The sequence below is a fragment of the Triticum aestivum genome, chromosome 1D, assembly GCF_018294505.1.
Source record: "Triticum aestivum cultivar Chinese Spring chromosome 1D, IWGSC CS RefSeq v2.1, whole genome shotgun sequence".
Lineage (NCBI taxonomy): Eukaryota > Viridiplantae > Streptophyta > Magnoliopsida > Poales > Poaceae > Triticum > Triticum aestivum.
In genome coordinates this window covers 404,034,128-404,040,959 of record NC_057796.1, presented here as the reverse complement: position 1 = coordinate 404,040,959, position 6,832 = coordinate 404,034,128, and positions in this window count along the sequence as shown.

Genomic DNA, 6,832 nt, shown 5'->3' with positions numbered 1-6,832 from the left:
CCGGGGTCGGGGTCGGTCGGGGTCGGGGTCAGGGCCGAGGTCAGGGTCGGTCGGTGTCGGGGTTGGGGCCGGCGCCGGCGCCGGGGTCGGTCGGGGTCTGCCTCGGGGGCGAGCGCAGAGGCGCGGCAAGGGCAGGGCTCCGGCGGCGCGACGGGGGAAGAGAGAATGCGGGGATTTGGGGGAAAAGAGGCGGGATGAAGGGAGGAGTGGGGATTTTGGGGGTTAAGTGGGCATTGCAGTAGCGCGTTTGTCAAAACACGGTATAGCTACTCTAGGTAGCTATAGCGGTTTCGTGTAGAAACCGCTACTGCTATCTTGACTAGCTGTAGCTCTTTTCTCACAAAAGCGCTGCTGCTATAACCAGTACCTATATAACATTTTCCTGTTTGTTTCCTTCTATTTTCATTTCCTTTATTTTCTCTCACTTTTCTTTTCTTTTTTTCCGAGAGTAGTGAACGAAGGGAAGGCGATATATATTGCATCATTTGACGGTTAAATATGTATACAAAATAGGAACATATATATTACATCATTGGACCCATGCATAATAATGGCTAAGTGTGTATACAAAATAGGAACATATATATTACATCATTTGACCAATAACATACGGTTCCTTAGCGTTGACGTTTTCTTTTTGAGTCAGCTTCTTTCCCTTCTTGTTCATTGAAGAATAATTGAGCCCCTCATTGTGACTTTTCCTTTTCCATGAAGTACGATTTTTATTAGGTAATGTAGTATTGATTCTTCTTTTGACGTATACTTCATCATCATTGTCATCTTCCCTCATTGGGTTGCCGTACTGATCGTAGTTTTCCTCGTTGGCGACTCCATCATTCCAATGATGTTCCTTTTGCCTCTCCTCACGATAACACGGCTGGGATTGCATGGGTCGGTTATGAAGAAGCATTGTGTCACGTGCTTAGCGTGTACCCATGGCTCATTTTTTGCGATAGCGTTCACGGTAGCGCTCTTGGCGTCGGGTATAGTCATGGTAGTGAAATTCCTATTTTCTCTTTCGACATTCTTAGCCCATCTGTCACGGAACATCGTCGTGTTGTGCAGTCCAGAGTAGTCAAGCTCCCAGATCTCCTCGACCCTTCCGTAAAATCTTTCAGTTACGCCATTGTCGCTGCCGGTCATGCATTCCATCGTCACCCCTGAGTTCTGATCATCACTGCCCATATCTTTGGCCTCCGTGTAGAACGTGTATCCGTTGATATCGTATGCCTGATAGGTTACGAGGTTGGGCGAGGGGCCATGTGCTAAGGCGTATATGAGCAATCCGTCCTTAGAGCCCTCCTCCGGGGGATTAGCAATAATATGCTCTTTGAACCAATGCAGGAAAGTGGAGTTGTGCTCTCTAGTAACTTCGGCGTCCGTCCTGCATACCCCCCGGTCACGATACTTCTTTGCGATAATTTCTTTGTGCAGTGCCACAAAAGGATCTACCTCGTCTAGGTGTTGTAGCACTACCAAGTTTTCTCTGTCAAAGTCGCTGCGTCGATCTGAGTATGCCACGTGCAGCTCCCTGTGACCGTTGGAGTGACCTTCTCCTTCGAGCCTCCCATCGTGCTTGTTAACGGGCAAACCAACAATAACACCAGGCTGCTGGTCTGCGCCATATAGAAAATTCTCGCAGAAAGAGATGCACTCTTGTGTTAGATAGCCCTGGATGATGCTTCCATCCGGACGGGACATGTTACGAACGAATCCTTTGATGATCCCATTCATCCTCTCAAACGGCATCATGTTGTGCAGAAATGATGGCCCCAGGTCTATTATGTCGTCCACAATATGGACACACAGATGCGCCATCATGTCAAAGAACACGGGTGCGAAATACATCTCAAGCTCATTCAGTATCACAACGATCTCTTCCTGTAGCCTTCGGAGCTGCTTCACACTGATCGACTTTCGAGAGATGACGTCGAAAAATTTGCAGAGACAAATAAGTGTGTCATGGATGTGCTTGTCCATTATCCCTCTAAGGACAACAGGTAGTATCTGCGTCATCATCACATGACAGTCATGGGACTTCATCCCGCTGAACCTTTTCTTGTCCGTGTCTAGATATCTCCTTATCTTGCCACAGTAACCGGAACTAACTTTGACTCCGGTAAGGCACTTAAAGAATTGATCGATCTCAGCCTGACTTAAGGTGAAGCAAGAAGGGGGGCAATAATCATCTTTCTTTATTTTCTTGCCTTTCTTCTCCCGCGCCTCTGTCTCCGTCTCTGTCTCGTCTGACTTTTTATGGGGCGGCATGTGCAGATCTTCCCTGATATTCAAATCTTGCAAGTCTTTTCTTGCCTTCGGCCCATCCTTGGTCTTATCCGGCATGTTCATCAGTGTTGCGAGCAAGCTCTCAAGGACATTCTTACAGATATGCATTTGATCAAGGCAATGAGGTGTATCGAGTTTGTGCCAGTACTCCAAGTCCCAGAACACAGACCTTGTCTTCCATACCTTCAGCAGCGGCTCCGGCGCCTTTTTCATCATCTTTCCCGGCGCGGGGCACTCCTTCCATTTTTCAACAGCTCATCGATTTTGGCGCCGCTCCGCTTACGTGGAGGTCCTCGATGCTCAGCGTGACCATTGAATAGATCTCCACGGTTTCTCCACGGGTCGTCCTGTTCGAGCCATCTTCGATGCCCCATGTACACGATTTTCCCAAAACCGCCATCTTTCCTTGACGTTAGCTGCTGAGACGTCGTATCATCCATGCACCGCGTGCATCTGCAATATCCATGGCACACCTGGCCTGCGACATATCCGTAACCGAGATAGTCGTGCACCGTCGTGATCAGCGCGACTCTCATGTAGAAATACTCGCCTTTGCTGGCGTCCCATGTCTTGGCTGATGTTTTCCATAACATGTCTAACTCCTCTTGAAGTAGCCCCAGATACAAATTAATATTATTTCCTGGTTGTTTCGGCCCTTGAATAAGCATGCTCATGTGAATGTACTTCGACTTCATGCACAACCAGGGAAGTTTGTACATCCATACAAACACGGGCCATGTGCTATGGTTGGTGTTCTGGTTGCGAAACGGATTCATGCCATCGATACACGCGCCGACCACGATGTTCCTTGCATCACATTCGAAATACCGATAGAAGCTGTTCAACGCTCTGCACTGGCTTCCATCCTTGATGTGTCTCAGCTTCGGATCATCTCCATCGCCGGGCTTCTTCCTCTCCGCGTGCCAGTGCATTAGCTTTGCTTCCTTGGGATCTATGAAATACCGCTGGAGACGGGGAGTGATCGGTAAGTACCATACAACTTTCTGGGGACATTTCTTCCCGGCCTTCTTGTATCGAGAAGCATTGCACACCGGACAGCTTGTTTTTTCCGCGTGCTCCTTCCGATAAATTATGCAATCGTTGATGCATGCATTGTATCTAACGTGCGGCAGATCAAGAGGGCACACAATCTTCTTGGCCTCATCAACACTAGTAGGACATAGATTCCCTGCGGGAAGAACATCCTTTAGGTACTTGAGATGCTCATCGAGGCTAGTGTCGGTCCATTTATTTTTAGCCTTCGTCCTCAGGAGTTGGAGCGTGAAACTCAAGCGGGTCACCTCAGGATTGCAACCATCATACAATGGAGTGTTCGAGTCTACCACCAGTTGCTCCAGCTTAGCCTCCTCTCTAGAAGCAGCTCTCTCAGTACTCGTCTCCTTGTGAAGCAGTGCTTGAACATGAGGGTCCCGCACGATTGAACTTAGTACCGACGAACTCTGCTGCGTGGAGTCCACGTTTTCTCCGCCGCCATGTCCGGCCCCTTATCCTCCGCCATGTCCGGCCCCTTCTCCGCCGCCATGTCCGGCCTCTTCCCTGCCGCCATTATCGATCATCTCTTCGTCTTGCCCCGTGTCATCATTGCCTGCCCCATCGGCGTCCTCAACATCGTCATCCTCATCTTCAGTTATCCACCGAGTATAGCCATCCATGAAACCAGTCATGAGCATGTGTGCTTCGACACGACCATCGTCATAGGGGTCGAGCAAAACTATTCCTTTGCATTTTCGACACGGACATAAAACCTCTGTCCGGTTATTTTCTTTCATGTCCTGCACCGCCGACCGCAACCACCTGTCCACCATCATTCCACTGACCATCATGAATGTCTGCACGGTAATAATAAAAATATTGATTATAAAAATGCGTGCATGCATCAAAGTCATACAAAAATTCGGCATGACCTTCCCTAAAAATAGGACATATAGATCTAGAGTTTGCCCGGAATTCGCCGAAATGGAAATAAATCGACATTTCGGCAAAACATAGGCAACTCAAAAGCACAATTTGGCGTCAACTCATGCCACACACACAATTTCCATCATATTGCCCAATTATCATATCAGACACACATACACATATTTCCATTTTGCAAAAGCATGAAATTTTAATCACCTCTATCTCGAGATCGAGCACACGGTGGAGATGATGATGTAGGGAGATCAAAAGTGCACAAAGCTCTTCTTGACAAAGATAGATCTAGTTAGGGAGCAAATAGGTCACTTAACTAAATGCTACATCTACCTAGCTAGCTAATTTGGGAGGAGACAACTTCAACTAGTGGAGGGGGAAGGAAAAAGAGAAAGGAGATGCATTAATGGACGTGGTGTAGTTAGCTAGGAGTAATGAAGAGAGAGAAAGGTAGGTAGAAGAGGGAGAGTAATGGGGGGGAGTATTGAGGAAGAAGAAGAGTGAGAGAGGGAGGATGTGGGAGGTAGGGGAAAGGGAGGAGAGGAGATGGGGATCGGGAAGGACGGGTGGAAAAAGGTGGTGGGGTGCTGCGACTTAGCAGTAGCGCGGGAGGAAAAATGCGCTACTGATAAGAGCGTAGCAGCAGCGCGCTTTTCTCACACGCGCTACTGCTAAACGGGGCCAACCGTGTGGACAATTTCAAAATTAGCAGCAGCGACGTGAGTAAAAAGCGCGCTACTACTATTGCATTAGCAGTAGCATGCATCGTGACCCCGCGCTGCTGCTAAACTTAGGTTGTTGGTTACTGTCGATCGATTTTTGTAGCAGCGCGGTTTAGCCCTCACGCGCTACTGCTAAACTTGGATCAGTAGCGTGTTTTTCTTAACCGCGCTACTGCTAATTAGCAGTAGCACTTCTTTTTGTGCCGCGCTGCTGCTAAGATTCTGTGTATAAGGTTTTCCCTAGTAGTGCTCGGTAACCACTGCTCTAATTTTTCCCCTTCTCTTTTCGTTTTTGTTTGGCACTATCTTTTTTGTATCTCATATTTCATATGTTTTTACGACCAAAGTTTGAAAATTCCATGACTTTTGATGATTTTTTTCGAGAAACGACTTTTGATGCACTCATATATATGCTTTTTGGGTTAAATTTGTTCAAAACTCAACTTTAAAGAGTGTAAAGTAAAAAACATGAGAAGAAGCAGTTGTTGACCGTGGCCTACCCTCTCTCTCTCGGTGCCGGTCAACTTTCTAGACCAGCACCGAGAGAGAACTTTAAAGAGTGTAAAGTAAAAAACATGAGAAGTGGCAGTTGTTGACCGTGGCCTACCCACTCTCTCGGTGCCGGCCAACTTCCTAGAACGGCACCAAGAGAGAACTTTAAAGAGTGTAAAGTAAAAAACATGAGAAGAAGAAGTTGTTGACCGTGGCCTACCCCCTCTATCGGTGCCGGTCAACTTTCTAGACCGGCACCGAGAGAGAACTTTAAAGAGTGTAAAGTAATAAACATGAGAAGAAGCAGTTGTTGACCGTGGCCTACCCCCTCTCTCGGTGTCGGTGAACTTCCTAGACCGCAGGGGCCACCGGATAGCCCATGCATATACATGCGATGGCCTCCTTTGAGAGCACAAGAAGTTTCGAGGCCGACAAAGCAACAGGACCCGCACTTCCTGCACAAACCGGACACATTCCCTCTCGATACCCATAGACTATCTCGAAGAACGGGCCTAGACTTGGTCTGTCATCTCGCGATGACATGCACTAACACGGAGAAGCAGTTATTCACCATGGACTACACCCTATCGGTGCCGATCAATGCCCTAGACCGCCGGGGCCACCGGATGGGTGCTCGATATAGAGACCGCCCGAGGGGGGGGGAGGGCACCCCTACATGCGTGTGGCCCATGCATATGCATGCAGGGGTGGTGTTCTATGAATAAGCAACGCACGTCCTTGACGTGGCACGTGCCTCACAAACCACACACACGTGCGGGAACGTCGAGGACCGGCTGCGTTCGTCCCCGAGACAGAGTCTTCGGTGGGTGATCCCGTGACAGAATGAGCCTAGACTTGGTCTGTCATCTCGCGATGACATGCACTAACACGGAGAAGCAGTTATTCACCGTGGACTACACCCTTTCGGTGCCGAACAACGCCCTAGACCGCCGGGGCCACCGGATGGGTGCTCGATATAGAGACCGCCCGAGGAGGGGGGAGGGCACCCCTACATGCGTGTGGCCCATGCATATGCATGCAGGGGTGGTGTGCTATTTGAATAAGCACGCCCGTCCTTGACGTGGCACGTGCCTCACAAACCACACACATGGGCGGGAACGTCGAGGACCGGCTGCTTTCGTCGCCGAGACAGAGTCTTTGGTGGGTGATCCCGTGACAGAACGGGCCTAGACTTGGCCAGTCATCTCACGGTGAGATGCACTAACACGAAGAAGCATTTATTCCCCGTGGCCTACCCCCTCTAGGTGCCGAACAATGCCCTAGACCATCGGGGCCACCGGAGGGGTGCCAGTCTCTAGAACCGAGCGAGGCCCATCTGAAATAGAAAACACAAGACGGTAATTATGATGTGCTAAGGTTGTTTGCCAAGCATGGAAGAA